Below are 15,410 nucleotides of genomic sequence, written 5' to 3'. Positions count from 1 at the left end.
GAGCCTGAAAATTAATTGTGCTGCTTTCAGGAATGAACCAGCGCTTCAACTCTCCTGGAGGCCCTTCTGAAGAATTCAGCCCCAGTACTGTTTGGGGGGCTGAATTTTGGTTTGGGTTTTGCAGAATGGGTGACTAAAGACATCAATCTAAAATTAGGGTCAGATAAGAGAGTTCACTATGAAAGTAGTTCACAAAGTTATCTGCATGTGACAAAGAGTTATGTACAGTCTTGATTACTTCAGTTACACCATGTATGGGTACAGAAATCTGGTTTTGCAATACTAAGCATAAGGACCAGAGGGTTCAATAAAACTTTCTTCAAGAGCAGTTTTTGAAGGACACAGGTAAGCCTGTTAGTTTCTTGCTTGCACTGAGGTCTTCAGTGGTCTAAGTAAATATTTTTCTTCCTTTCTAGGGATAGGACTTAATTTTTTGTTTGGGTTTTTTTTGTTGGTTTTTTTTTTTGGTGGAGTTTTTTTGTTTGTTTGTTTGTTTTATTTTTGATTTCTTTTTTGTAATCAACTGCTTGCTTAACGTCAATCAATTAATTAATTAAAAAAGCACACAATAAATAAGCCCACACAAACAACAGAATATGTAAAGGGAACAATTCTTCTGGGAGACACCTTTAACATTTTCCATAGTCTGACCATCTACACAGTGAATAGGCATAGTACACAAGTAAATATTTTTTATTAATGCTGAACAAAATCGATATCTAACATCAAAGCATTTATTTCTTTGCAAGGGCTAGCCATACACCAGAACTGTACTTTGTGTTTTGATTGACGACAAATTCTACAACAAATAGCTTAATAACACAATAAAATTGATTGCACAACTAAAATAATGCCAAAAGTTTATTCTATAGCTTGCAAATTAAGTTAATCAGAATCTTCTGTGGGCTTCAGGTGGGGCCCCGAATTTGCTAGAGTTAAAAATCTTCGGGTGGTGGTGTTGGCATTTGGCTACAGTCAAAAGTGGTGCAGAGCACGTGGAGACCAGTGGCAGCAGCTTTACCTTACACGGGGTTGGGGATTTGCCTTTCAGACTAGGATGAAGTGTCTCTTAGAAAAATAAGAGGGAGTATTTCTTCCTGTGAACCTTTCTCCGTGTTTAGCCCTGAGATCTGCATGAGAAAATAAGCCTGCTTCCAGTGCTATTGGTAAAAAAATAAGTTATGCACAGTGTCCTGGCTGATGCTTGTATACGGAAGTGCCTTCGTGTGTGACTGTACTATTGGTCCCTGGGCAGCCTCCTTGGAGAGTTGCTTGCATTTAAATGGTCCTAATTTGGCTTTGAAAGTAATATTTCTCTGAGGAGAATGGAGAGATGTACTATGTCTTCAGTTGTTTATTTGCTGGCAGTTATTTGCAAGACTAGCTTAGTAAGGAAGTGGAATTCGGGTAGTTTTATTTGGGCAGTAATAACCCGCAGGACTTCTACCAGCTTTCTCTTGTCTTCAAAGTCCTGTGCAAATACAGGCTGATTAATCACACTGATGAGCACCCAATGCTTGTTGGGAAAAAGGCGTCTTGTTCTGTAAGGGGAAAAAGAAAAAACAAGAAAAAACAAGGTAATGAGCCATTAAAAACACAATATACATTTACTCCCCCACTGTCAAAATAGACTGAAGCTTCAAATAACTTGGAGGCACACCCAAATCTGCATACGTTGGTGATTCAAGGAGTTTTGTTCCCTCTCCCGGTGCTTTCAATCTCAGTTAATTTTTCTCATTGTCCTTACATTTCCTAGCATCTGAAAACTTCAAGGACGTAGAGAAAAAAAACAGCTGAGGAATTCAACTTCTTTTCTACCTGGCTGTTAAGGTAATCACCGCACTGTTGTTTCGAGTGGAGAGCCAGACGGGCTGGAACAATAGCAGCGTGTACAAACTTTCCCCATTCACCTCAAAGGGACTTCAGTTCTAACACCTCATTAAGATGGTTTAAATGCTAAAGCTGCCGTTTTGTTGTTGATTATCATATCAGAAACCTTCACCTAACGTACTTAATTAGTACAGCTGCAAGCCCTGGCGTGTCTTCATGGAGGAGTAGATTTCAAGCTTAGCTATTTAAAGACTGGAATCGCAAATCAAGTGCTCCTTGAGGCTGGTGATCCACAGCTGGCTTTGTCAATGCTTGTAGTCTTTATCTCTTTTCTACTTTTCTTTTGTCATTCTTGTTCCATAGACGTAATGTTGTTTTAGCCCGTGTTGAATTTGGACCCACATAACACTTACGATTAAGATCACAGGTGAATCCCTGCAAGAGGTACTAGTTGATGTTTTCCTGCAATTCGGTGTGATATATAATTTTGAAGAGTGAATTTCTTCCTCTATCTTTCTTTCCAAAGACTCATTGTAATCGGTACTGCTAACTTCCTCCTCTGCATCTTGTTAGTGCAATTCGAGCTCAGTTAAAATGAGGCTTTATTGGCATGGCAAGCTACCAAGTGTCACCTAAGTGTTAGGGGGAAAAGAATCATGCTGCTCAGAGCATGAACCAATGGCAAGTACTTCGTAATGCAACCATTAAAATAATACGAACATGTCAATATACAACCATCAGTCAGAAAAAGGAGGGGTGACGGAGGAAAAGCCCTGGTTGGTCCCAACTCTGTGGATTTGCTGGGAACCAACCTGAGGCAGCTCCTCTTGAGTGCTGAACTGTGCCTAGCACTGCTGGGATGTCAGGTGGCTGGGGAAGAGATGTGTTTGAGCAAGGAGAATGCCAGACCTGAAACACCTGTACTGTAGTTTGTGAATTCCCTAAATTGCAGTCAAATGCCATCCGTGTCAATGTGTTACAAATACCTAGCTAAGGCAGTTTAGGAGACTGAAATTCATTAGCTGTCTTTAAATAAGCAGATGGACAGATAAGATCTTTACCACACTCAATTTGCCTGTCCTATAGGCACTTTCTTTCTGGATACCCTAATCATCTGCATTTTTACAAACCAGCACGTCTAAGGTAGCATCTGGATGCTGTCTGAGAGAAATTATATTCCAGATTTTTACCACAAGAGCTTGCTCTTCTGGCCCCTTGCATCCCCAAATGGTTTAATTTGCATTTAAATATGCATAGCATGCTACCGCGGGCTGCCAATGGCATTTAACTGAAATTCAAACAAAGCTCCTCTAGCTCAGAGAGTCCCTGCACTTCTCATCGCTGAAGAAAGGATGGATGTTTTGAGATGCTTTGCTGCCACTGTTGGAGGAGAATGGGCGGGCTCCGTGGACTTATGTTTGAGCAAGACCATTCTTAGACTTTGTGTCACAGTGGCAGGCACAGGTGAGCAGTCATTTCCTGCTGCGACTGGGTTCATTCACGTTTGCCTAATCCCAGTTTGACCGTGCCAGTCCTGCCTAGGCTGCAGCTTGAAACAATGTTTTAGCACAGCTTCTTGGGGTTGTGCTCCAGCAGAAGGTTCTCCCCATCTACAGGAACTGCGGCCACCTGTTGTTAGCTCTGGCCAGTTTATCTAGTGTAAACAGAAAGTAATTCTATTCAATCTAATTGTCAGCTTGTCTGTTGCCTTTGCTAACAAACAAAATGGTGTCAGTTACCAAGAATATTTTTTAGGGGGGAGAAGTGGAAGGGGGAGGAACGAAGCAGATTTATGAGGTTCTATACAGGGATCAGTAATCCGTCTGACACTGTACACAACCAGAGCTTGAAATACAAATGATCTTGTATGTAGCTACTTTCTTACAGTGGAAGACTTCTTAGTGACTAGGTTATCTCATCTTTCTCTTCCCACAGGGACCATGTCAACCAAACCCAAAAGAAATAAGCTAACTGTTGTCATGGTCTTACAGTGATCTTTTCCATTTTTCTGCCTCACAATGACAGTCTCTGCACTGGAGTTTAAGCAATGAAGCACACATGATTGATTTCACATGGCTGTGAAAGCTTGTAGCATGTGACACTGACATGACTCTCCTTTGAATTGAGTCATGTGGTGGCTGCAGTGCTGAAACAAACTCTGCTGAACTTTTTATTTTCCTCCTTGAAAATGTTCCTTCAAGCTCCCCCTTATCTACATTCTAGTTTTCTCTGCACTGTATTTTTACCTACTGGACTTGAGAAGTAAAAGAGTTCAGTGGAAGAAGCTTACTGCAATCATAAAGCAAATTCAGAAAAGGCCAAACAAACCAAGAAATTTGGTTTGTTTGCTCATCTGTTGTCATACATGTGTTCATCTATGACAGCAGTTGTTGAGGAATAACCCGGAGGATTTTTCTTAAGACTGTATATGTTTTCACTTCAACTGCCACATATTGTGAAAGAGAGTTAAAAAGGAATGAGCCCATTGAGATAAGAGTTTTATCATTAATTTTTCTAGGACAGACCCAAAGCATGGTAAAACCTTGCTTAGGCTCATTCCTAGCCATTAACACATTAGGAACAAATTTCTCGTCCTAGTTGGGGACCATCTGTGTGAGTAATACCTTGTTTGACTAGAAGTGGTCCTTGCGTGACTCAGTATTCAGCAGTATGACTAAGAGTTAGAGTCAGGTCCCCAAACACTGAGGAAAGAATTTAGTATTCTTTACATGTCAGTTGCCTGCAGAACCATCGTTGAATTAAAAATCAACTCCCGCAACAAGAAGAGTTTCCACTGTGTAGGTGATTTTTAAGGAATTGCTTCTCTCATGGGGAGTTGCCATTTCCCCATGCACTAACATATGGTTTTCTAATCTGAGAAGAAAAGCTGCTCCAGAAAGATTCAGACTACCACATTAGTTTATAACCTAAGAACAAAGCAGGAAGTAGAGACCCGCATAAAGCATAGAAAAGGGATTTAAGGTACATCTTTTATGGGATAGAATGTAATTAAGTAGTAGTTTCTTGTATAGTAAGGAGTAAGGTAAGGAGTAAATCAAGGGAGGAGAAAGATCTTTACATCTCACATATTTTAAGTAATGGTTTCTTGTAAAAGAGAGGAGAGGACTAAATTTACAAAGAAACAAAAGAGAAACTAGAGTAAGCAACAAGATGGGGAGGAAGGAGAGCTTTGTGGTTGTAACACTCAACAAGGACCAGCTCAGTAGATTTGGGTTCACTTTCTTGGTCTCCCAGAGGTTTCTCATCTTTGAGCAAATCACATCTTTGTACTTCAGTTCTCTCTGTGTGAAACAGTGGAACACTTCGTTTTGGCTGAAATCTCTCCTGGACTGGGCTTCTTCACCTATATGTACCTGTTACACATAGCTGTTATTGTACAAATAATAACATCCTTAAAGAGTTTTGATGAACCTGGCCCAGGCTTTTGTAGAATTCTTATAATAGACTGGCTTTTGATAATCCAGTTACAACCCGATGGTTGGTTTTTCCCAAGCCTTCAGTACAAAGTCTCTCATGAAAGTGAAGAACTTCTACAGAAGCAGATAAGGAAATACAGGAGGAAGCACAATTACAAAGACATCAGCAAATATATCCAGTTTTTGGAAGGTAGGGGTAATTTATTCTTCTCCTGTACCTGTTGGAGTAGTTTTTCTAAGTACCAATCAAGTCTTATCATTATAAGAGCTGCAGCTTAGCCTTATGACACCTGTCAAGGTGTAGAAAGGGAAAGCAACACCTTTCCTTAGTGAACAGCTGGAACTGAAGCACGGGCTGAATTCAAACTCAGATTGCTGGGAACTTAGCAAAAAGCCCAGGAATAAGCTTAACTCTCATCAGTCTGTGCATTACTTTACTCCATAGAAGTTTACTTCAGCTCACCTAACTTTAGATGAAAAAAACCAGATGCAGTAGAAAATCCCAGTGAATGGTGGAAGAAGTAACTTACACTAACATCTAAATCACCATCGTCTAAATGAAACATCTGTTTTTCCACTGAATACGCAAAGAACCTCAATGAGATGTTCAAAATTATGTAATTTGCTATACCATTTAAATTTTGTTGTATAATTCTTTCTTCCTCAGAAACAATCTTTGCTACAGAGCAGTGGTGTTCATTGCCACAATTTTGACTTAGACATTGATGGTATTAATTCTCTTTTGATAATTGAAATAGATGTTATAATTACATAATTTGTCAAATCCCAGCCAGGAGATATTCTGAACTCAGGACAGTGAGGGAAAGTGAAGGAAAAGACCTTGAAACACTTGATTTTTCCCCCTATGAATCCTAAAATACTCTCTTATGTAAGCTGGAAATTTTAAACATGTTGCTGATTGTGTGAAACTGCTTTAAAATTCATTAATCATTAACAAAAATAGGGTGGCAGGAAAAACGTAAGAGTGAGAGAGACAAGAGTTGACCTGATGTTACCAATATCAGGGGAAAAAACCCCAGAAATTTAGGTGTGTGCCATGCCCTGTCTCTCACATCCACTGTGTTCTATAGACCTGTCTTCGATTTAGGGTAGTCTAGTGTTGATAATTCCCATTTTCTGTTTATTTATTTGTTTTTCTTACAATTATTTATCTAAGCTGCAGTACCCCTGCTATCAGAAGCATTTACTTTCATTTTCACTTCATGGCATTTTGAACTAGGCATTTAAAGTGTCTGAATCACTACAGGTACATGTGGATTGCTTTCAGTAGTGTGTAGCTGCTCCATTAAAAGAAGAAAAAAAAAAAAAGGTGCTAGAGCTTTGTATCTTGGTGTATCCCTTGATGTAGTTTTTCATCTTCCACCGTTTTTACTGTTGTTGATATCCCTATGCAAAATATAAGAAATGAGCTCACTGTGGAAATAATGGCATTAAATAGAAAAGCTTCTTGTAAATGGAGAAAATTCCTGATAAGGGAGACCTGAAATATTTTGCTTCTTGAAACAGAAAACTGATTATATTAAAAAAAAAAAAAAAAGGTAAGGAAAAGCAGAACCCAAAAGCTGTGGGGAGGAAGAGCAATGAAAATTGGGCAGCACTCTATATACTTACATGCATAATATGTAACTTTAGGTGTTAGTAAAGACAAGAGTTAATAAAACAGCACAACTCCCTTTTATTTTTAGAGAATTTTTATATTTTAGAGAATTTTATGCTTTATTAAACATAGATTTTTCTAATAAATGCTGATGATTAAAGCAGTAGCCAGTAAGACAGCACATTCATCTCTATATTGATACTACAAAACAAGAGGCAACCTAAAACATTTTAGTTCAATGACTTTTTGGCTACCCTCAATCCCTTTAGGCAACAGCACTTTCTGCAGCCTGTTTGTGTTTCAGCACAGCCTGGCCTTTGAATGCATTTCTGATAGTGCATCTCTTAGTGCGTCTCTAACACGATGCATTTACTGCTACTTCTAACTGAAAAGCCTTCTCCAGATTCTATATAATGTTTATAAACAACATGCCTTTCATTTCTTAATAACCAATCTCCCAGTTGTCCCAAGTGTAGCTTCATAGTGCAGCTAACCATGTGCAGCTGTGACCTTGCTGTGGGCACTGAACTCAGTGCTGCTTATGTTGGAATAGTCACACATAAAAAACCCAGACAAACAAGTTGCTCTTCCTTGGTATTGTTTGCTCCTGTGGGGCTTATCCCATGTTTCCCAGCCCTACAGGAATGTGGTCTGCTCTGGGAGGCTGTGCCACCAAACTGGTGTAAAACATGCCTGGTGTTGACCCAAGGAGAAAGTCATGGACAGGTGCTGGAGAACTGCGGGCATGCCAGTGGGTTGGCAGGCAGTTTTACTGCAAAGTGAGCAGGTTGTTAACTTGAGTGAGAAAAATGAAAGCAAACTTTAAGTTCTTCAGTGGCATTGTTAGCTGAAAACTCCAAAAACATAGCTAAGATCAGGTCACAGGTTTCTGGGTGTTGATGGGGCTGCATGGGGGACAACTGTGGAGCACTGGACTCATTTAACTCTTCAACCAAAACATTTAAATAGTGGCCAGAAAGACTCCTGAATTGTGATCTTAAAGCATTTTCTGTCCATCAGAACACTACCACAACAAAACCAGCAAACCCACATGGCTATACTAAAGACATGAGGAAGATATACGGGGAAACAAAATTACTCTACAAGCCCTGCCACATGAGGCTAGAGAAGCCACATTGTTCTAGAGAAAACACTGTGTCAATGCTTTGCTTAATTTAAGAGACAAAAGACCAGACGAAAACCTTTGCACTCTGGATCATGTAATCCAATGCTTTGCATTCTCTGATGCTAAAGTTGATTTATCTTGGTTTATGTCTAAACATGTTTCTGATACAGTTTCTCTAACCAGCGTGAAACTGATTTCAGGGGTTTTTTTGAGAACTGTGTTAATCAAAGGCTATTAATGAGTCTGAGTTTGTTAGACTCTGATTCCAAAGGACAATAAATCCAGTCACAGGGCTCCTAGTACAAGTGTTGTACTCATTCTGCAAGGTTTAATTTTTTTCAAAGAAGTGGTGAAGGTAACTTCATCCTGGCAGGCTCTACACGTCGTGTTGTGAGGAATCTTACAGCAGTGTACCTTATATCTTGTCATCCTTTGAATTTGAATGGAGTAATGATATGGATATGTACAACTGGTGAGGACTAGCTGGTGATTTTTAAGACCACACTATATTATGGACTTATTATTTCATTTGTTCATATCTTGTATGTCACAACATGTTGTTTATGTGCCAATATCAAAGGTTTGTATTCAGAGGGAACTATTCTGGTTTAAGCCAAGATATGAATTTTAACAGATGCAGTTAAAAACATTCGAATTACATAGATCCTGCCTTAAGGACAGGATATTTTAGATGATAGAAAATTATTAGAAGCAAATTGTCTCCGAATACAGCATAAGCATACCCCCCCACTAGAATATTGTGCAACATTCTTCTGCCTGCATGGAGATAATGCAAAGGAGGCTGGAGAAAGAACCTTCCAGGGAAGCACTTGTAAATCAATTCTTTAACACAAGAAAAATCAAGAGCTACTTTGTTGTCATGTGTATAAGTCTTTAACCTAACAAGCAAATAAAAAGATTCAGTGACTGAAAAGGAAAGCTAAGTAAATTAATGCTAGAAACAAGATGTGCTGCTGAGTTAGTTAAATTGGGAGGAGAATAAATGATTGGTGGAAACCACTGGCAGCAGTTGTAGAATTTCATCTTCTTGGTGTTTTTATAACAAGGCAAGATGTTTCTTTAGAAGATTTGTTTAATCAATAAGTGTTCCTGGGATCAATTTAGGTGCAACTCAGCGAGACTCTGAGTAATATATATAAATATTATATAGCATCTTGTCAGCTGCATGAATAACCTCATACTAACTTTTGCACAGTATGGGACTATGTGCAGACAGGGTTTTAGTCAGTTTGGTTGCATTTCTGTGAAAAGACCTCATGACATTTACTTCAGTGAGGGATTTGACCCATGCCCCTCTGCAGTTCTGCCGCAACTGAATCCAAATTCTTATCTACAGCATGGAAACTTAAACTGCTGGATCAACTCTGGCTGGCAAGAGATATTTAGTATGGTCCTGTTTGTGTAGCTGTGACTGTTTGAAGACCCTGTGAATAGTAGAGTAAAAGTGAGAATCAACACCAATCTATTTGATTGACAGATGTATCACAACTTGCTGTGACAGTGTACAGGCCCATTCCTGTTCATTTTGCTCTCAGTGATGCCTTCTGCTTTGACAGGAACATGCCCTTATAACCTGGGCCATCCCAGTGTACACAGCCTATGTGGAACTGCATCCCCATAGGCACTGTATTGGCCAGGATACTGAGTGTGCCCCACCTCTGGCCTGAGCCATACAGACAGATTAGGGCCTATAGTTTGTCTCTGGGACAGAAATATTTTTACTTCATCTGCATCAAGTTCTTACCCACTATGTTGGTGTATTGATCAACACAAAATATTGTATAATGAGAAACAAGGGTCAGATGTTTGAGCTCAGCAGTGAAAAGGGGGCAAATATTGTTTCCAGGGAGTAGCTCAAAATAGAAGTGAGACTATGCTGCTTATCTTGGCTGTGTCACTGCCCACTGCTGTGCCTTGAGCTGCTGAAGGTACAGGTCCTTAATGCAAGCTGAGGACTTCTCTTCATCGCTTCTCAATCGCCTTATTCTTTGTGTTCCATACAAGACAAAGTGAGCATTATTCTTATTTTATGATACTTCTTGTGCCTTGACAAAGCAAACTCCTGGAAAAGGCCATGGAGAGAGGAAATTACAATAATCGTGCCTGGAGAAGACAAAAGTGTGAATAAGACTTTCAGCAGAAGTGTGACTGAGACAGTGTTGAATATAGGGCAATATAGTGGAACTGTTAATAAGCAGATTTACAAAGACAGAAAATGTGAGAAACAAAGGTAAGCTCAGGATCAAAAAGAGCAGATGGATTTCTTTCTTCAGACACAAAATGGCATCAAGTTCTTAAAATTGCCAACACACAAGTTAATGACTTTTCCACAGTGGCCACCACTAAAGTGAAATGGAAAAGATAAGTGAGATTAATAATAAGATTGATCCTTGCAACAAGGCAAGCAGAATCTTCTTAACTTAAATTAATATACAGTTAATAGATGCATACCTGTATGTAACAGATATTAACAGAGACTTGTGAGCAATGAGAGAGTAGAAAGTTTCACTAACCCAGCAGAGGACCTCCATGGAGAGTTTGGTGTCCTGAGACAAGAGGCATTTTCTAAAAGCTTCCTGCTTGGCTCTGTCTCCTGGATTTTAAAATATCATTGTATTTTCTGATCACTTTGCACTGCTTCAGGTCACAGTGAAGCTTCTGTAGTATGTAGTGGTGCTGGCAAGGGCAGCCTGCACCTTCAGCAGCAGAAACATCAAATCCCTGTGCTTGGAATTATGCCAGGATGGTTTGGTGTATTGGAGGCAGTTGCCTGCATAAGGTCCCAATGCAACCAGTACAGCATTTTTTCTGTAGGATCAGTTTCTCAGTTTCATGGCCTTGCCTTAGAAACAGTGTGTTGGCTCAGGTGGTTGAGGAAAGTTATGGAGCAGTATTTCTGAGTTTGTAGTCTTTGCTGAAGCAATTGCTTCTCCCAGCCTCCTTACATTTCTAGTGGATGTTCGTTATAAGGCCTTTGATGTGGTCCCCTAAAACATTCTTCTCTCTAAATTGGAGAGAGATGGTGGGTGGACTGTTTTGTGCGCAAGGAATTGGTTGGATTGTCTCATCCAGTGGGCAATAGTCAACATCTCAGTGTCCAGATGGAGATGAGTGGGTCCAAACAGTGTCCCTCTGGGGTCTGTACTGGAACCAGTGTGGTTTAATGTCTTCATCAATGACACAGACAGTGGGATCAAGTGCTCCCTCAACAAGTTGGCCCACAGCATCAAGGTGAGTGATGCTTTTGACATGCCTGAGGGGGAGAGTGCCTTCCAGAGGGACCTGAAAAAGAATGAGAAGCAGGCCTATGTGAATCTTACGAGGTTCAAGGCTGAATGCAGGATCCTGCACCTAGGTCAAGGCAGGCTCTGGTATCAACACAGGCTGGAGAATGAACACATTGAGAGCAGCCCTGCTGAGGACTTGGGGGATGAAGAGCTGGATATGATCCAGCAGTGTGTGCTCGCAGCTGAGAAGGCCAACCATGTCCTTTACTGTATTTAAAGCAGCATGGCCAGCAGGGCAAGGGAGAGGATTCTGCCTCTCCACTTGAGTGAGATCCCACCTGGAACACTGCATCCAGCTCTGGGGCCCCCAACATAAGGACATGGACCTGCTGAAGTGAGTCCACAAAGATGATCAGAGGGCTGGAACACCTTTGCTATGAAGACAACTTGACAGAGTCAGGGCTGTTCAGCCTGGAGAAGAGAAGGCTCCAGGGAGACCTCAGTCCAGACTACCAGTACTTAAACAAGACCATTAAGAAAGATGGGGAGAGAAACTTTTTATCTGGACCTGTTGTAATAAGACAAGGCACAACGGTTTTAAACTGAAACAGTGTCAATTTAGACTAAATATTAGGAAGAAGTTTTCTTTGGTGAGAGCAGTGAAACACTGGAACGGGTTGCCTGGAGAGACGGTGGATGCCACATCCCTGGAGGCTTTCAAGGCCTGGTAGCATGGGCCTCTCAGTAACCTTATCTAGCTGAAGATACTCCAGCTCATTGCCAGATTATTGGAATTGGTGACCTGTAAAGGTCCCTTCCAATCTGAACTATTCTGTGTTTCTGCATCTAACCAGGAATATCTGACTTTTTTCATCCAACAGCCATGCTACCCAGTATATTCAGGCCAACCAAAGCTGATGTGTAGCTAGTTTAATAGACCAAAGTGGTGCTTAGGATCTGGCTTACAAGGGGATCAGATGGCTCAGAAAACAGTCATGGACTATTGCAAACAAAACCAGCCCTGGGTACCTAAGCTGCCCAATATCTGTCATTATTCTCAGAGAGGGATCTGTTCCCCAAGAGTCCTTTCAACTGTGGTCATGGTTTGGCTATTAAATTGCACTAATTGGTTAGGACATGAAACACTCCTGGGATACCCCAGATTTCCTTTAGCAGGGGGATTGAATGTGGAAAAAATTCAGAAGACAGTCATTACAAAATTAAATTGTATGTGATATTGGAGATTGCTTTTACTCTCTGAGTTTCACCTGTCAAGGTTGGGAGTTTGACAGTCACATTTTCCTATGTTTAATACGTTTTTCTCTCCCCTGTGTGAAGCCACATGAATGGTGGGCAAAGCCGACAGAGCAGCCGGGGTGGGAGAACTTGAATTTGTCGGTACACAAAGCACTGCCAGATGCAGGCACAAATGGGAACCTTGCTTCTAACAATCCCCCCTGCTGAGGCTTATATTCTGTATTGCCTTTTCTTGCCATGAATACAGAGTTGTGTGATAGAAAGTGAGCTTTAGGTTTTCACAGCACTTTTTTTTTTTAAGTGGCTTGGGTGGAGATCACAGAGGAAGTATGTGACCCCCTTCAACATTGATACCACAAAGTATCAACCAAGATAAAACCTGAAAAGGGCTGTGCCATGCTTCCCCAAGATTCTCATACAGAACAAGACTTTCAAATTTAGAAAAGGGACTTTCAGCTTGGAAAGTGATGAATGAGGAGCATTGCTCCACCACAGCCCTTTCCACCCCCATACCTACCCAAGCAAGGAGACAGGCAGTTCTTGAGGTCCCAGAGATGTAGTATACCAGAGGAAGAGTGAGTGAATTATGGTTGGACAGAGTAAGAATGAGACAAACCTACAAGGATGTTGTACAAATTATGTTTGCCTTTGAGTTTAATCATAATGCTAGAACCTGTAGAGGACTAACTCGAAGAAACATTTGCTTTTAAAAGAGGCAAAGAAAGATCAGTACCTTGCTGGGTCAGTGCAAGGTGGACAGCACCATTTCCCACAGATACCCCTCAAAATGTCATTTGAGACCCAACTCTATACCTACCCAAACTAGAGATATTTTTCAGTATCCTTGCTGCAGGCTCCTGATTTTGGGGGCAGAAGGGACCTGTAGTGCTATTGGAAGTCTTCCAAGCTGCAGCATTCCCACGGGTACAGTAAACGTTGGTCTGTGTGGACATATTGAAAACAAATATATAAATATTTTTTTCTGATTCCCTAGGTTGGAGTCTTCCCCTCATGGATTTCTGGCAGCAATCTCTTAGAGTGACTATAACAACAACAAAAAAATATATATATTAGCTGTGACAATTACTTGAAAAAAAAATACTTGAAGTGAAGGCAAACTCTAGGCTTGTTCCTGGAGGTCTCCCTTTGGAAGCTTCCTTCCTTACTTGAGCATAAAAACAAGGGCAGTTTGATAACCAAGGCTTTGTAGCTGGTCCTGAATTCATACAAACCCCTGAATGCAAAGCAGCATTGTATTTTCTTGGCATGGTTTATACCTGGACCACTGGCATATCACCTCCCAATTCCTTCTAAATTGTCCTTCATTAGTTTATCAGTTATTTCTGCACTATAGATGTGGGATATGCACCCTGAGCCAACAGGCAAATAAAAATGCTGCTTCCTGTTGAGTTTAGCACAGCTATGGTAAGTATGACCACAAAAATGTCTGCATTCTACACTAAAATAGTAACATTGAGTTTCCTATCTAACCCACAGAAGCCAGGAAATTCATAACCTATTCTAGGTTAAGCATAAAAAGGGGATTGTAAAAAAATATTTTAAAAAATAATAAGAAGAAAAAGAAACGGGCACTACAAATACCAGTATCTCAATGTCAGGACAGAATTTTAGATACATTTTATTTACAATAATTAAGGAGGGTGGAAGGGAGGAGGAAGCATTCCCAATAGTTGTCCCTGGAAGCTGCAAGATAGTCCCAGGGCTGGATTGGGGCACCCCAGGGGAAGGCTGGGACGGCTTTGCTCACTAAACTCTTAACAAGGCACAGTCAACACTTAGCTCCCACTTCTGTCTGTTATTTGTTTGGTTTTGACATTTTGTTGTTACAAGAGCTTAAAGAATTTTTTTCTGTCTTTCCAATTCTTTCTGTGGGACTGTTGACAGCCTTTGGTGCATACACATTTCCATTGTTTTCTCTGCTTAAGCACTTAGTCAGATTTGCCCATTTGTTTGTGGGTTTTTCAACTGGCAACAAAAAAGATAATTTTAATATATTTTTTAACATAGGAAAATGTGATGCAAAACCACAAACATTGGGGGGATTCAGGGACAGGTGTAGTGACTAGGAGTGCAGTTAAGTTTTTGAAATGGCCTAGATTTCAGCTGTTTCTCTGTTCTTTAAGTATTGCTTTAGAGTATGAACAACAGGGAAGATAGTAATTGCTTTCCACATTCTAATTATAAATAATGAAGAAAATTCAGTAGAGCTGATCAGGAAAAGTATGATGCAGGAGAGAAGAGGAAAAGAGGCCCTCTCTTTCCAGCAGAGGTGGAGATTTCCATGAGGGTGGCCCTTCCAGCTCAGTGCCTCCTCCAGGTTTCACTGGGAGTGCTGAGCTGTCCTTGGACTGATCCTGCATAACACTGCTGGGCTTGTGTTTTGGGGTGGAACAGTGCCTGGAGACACCTGCCAGTGCTGGTTAGTGTTGGGTGAATGTGAGATGATCTCAGAATAAAGCCTACACAAGCTGCCTGATCTAGCTGTGAGAGAGAACTTTGACCTGCATCTCCCTTGGCTTGTGCAGATGCAGCGCCTACCTGATCTGCCTCCTAGAGAGGAGCAGCTCACCAGTACATGGTCCCCTGCATGGCAGGGGCTCTGAAGAAAATACTCCATAGTGGTTCCCTCAATGGAATATCTTCAGTGGGTGACACTGAGGTCGTAGGAGGTCAAAGAGTATCTTACCCAGAGATTTTTGGCAAATGTGACACCGGGGTTTTGGGACAGTGGCAGAGGCACGCAGCAGAGTGAGAACAGTGACCACTTTATTGTATGAATATGACTGCACTGCCAGGATGACTGAGCCCTGAATTGTTTTGCCTTTGTTTGCTGGTTCTCAGACTGTGCAGAGCTCAGACTGGCCAGGGCATTA

General features: G+C 40.9%; 1 long non-coding RNA gene across 1 annotated transcript; it reads right to left on the bottom strand.

Moving 5' to 3' along the window:
- Positions 1-288: 288 nt before the first annotated feature.
- On the bottom strand, positions 289-2,048 carry LOC135443106 (uncharacterized). The gene is made up of 2 exons (XR_010438818.1): positions 1,819-2,048; positions 289-1,541 (listed from the first exon to the last, which is right to left on the bottom strand). It is a non-coding gene; the product is annotated as an uncharacterized LOC135443106 (long non-coding RNA).
- Positions 2,049-15,410: the final 13,362 nt, after the last annotated feature.

Source organism: Zonotrichia leucophrys, chromosome 2, assembly GCF_028769735.1.
Source record: "Zonotrichia leucophrys gambelii isolate GWCS_2022_RI chromosome 2, RI_Zleu_2.0, whole genome shotgun sequence".
In the NCBI taxonomy this organism is placed as follows: Eukaryota; Metazoa; Chordata; class Aves; order Passeriformes; family Passerellidae; genus Zonotrichia; species Zonotrichia leucophrys.
The sequence above is the reverse complement of the archived record's forward strand: the minus strand, read 5'-3'. Positions and strand labels throughout refer to the sequence as shown.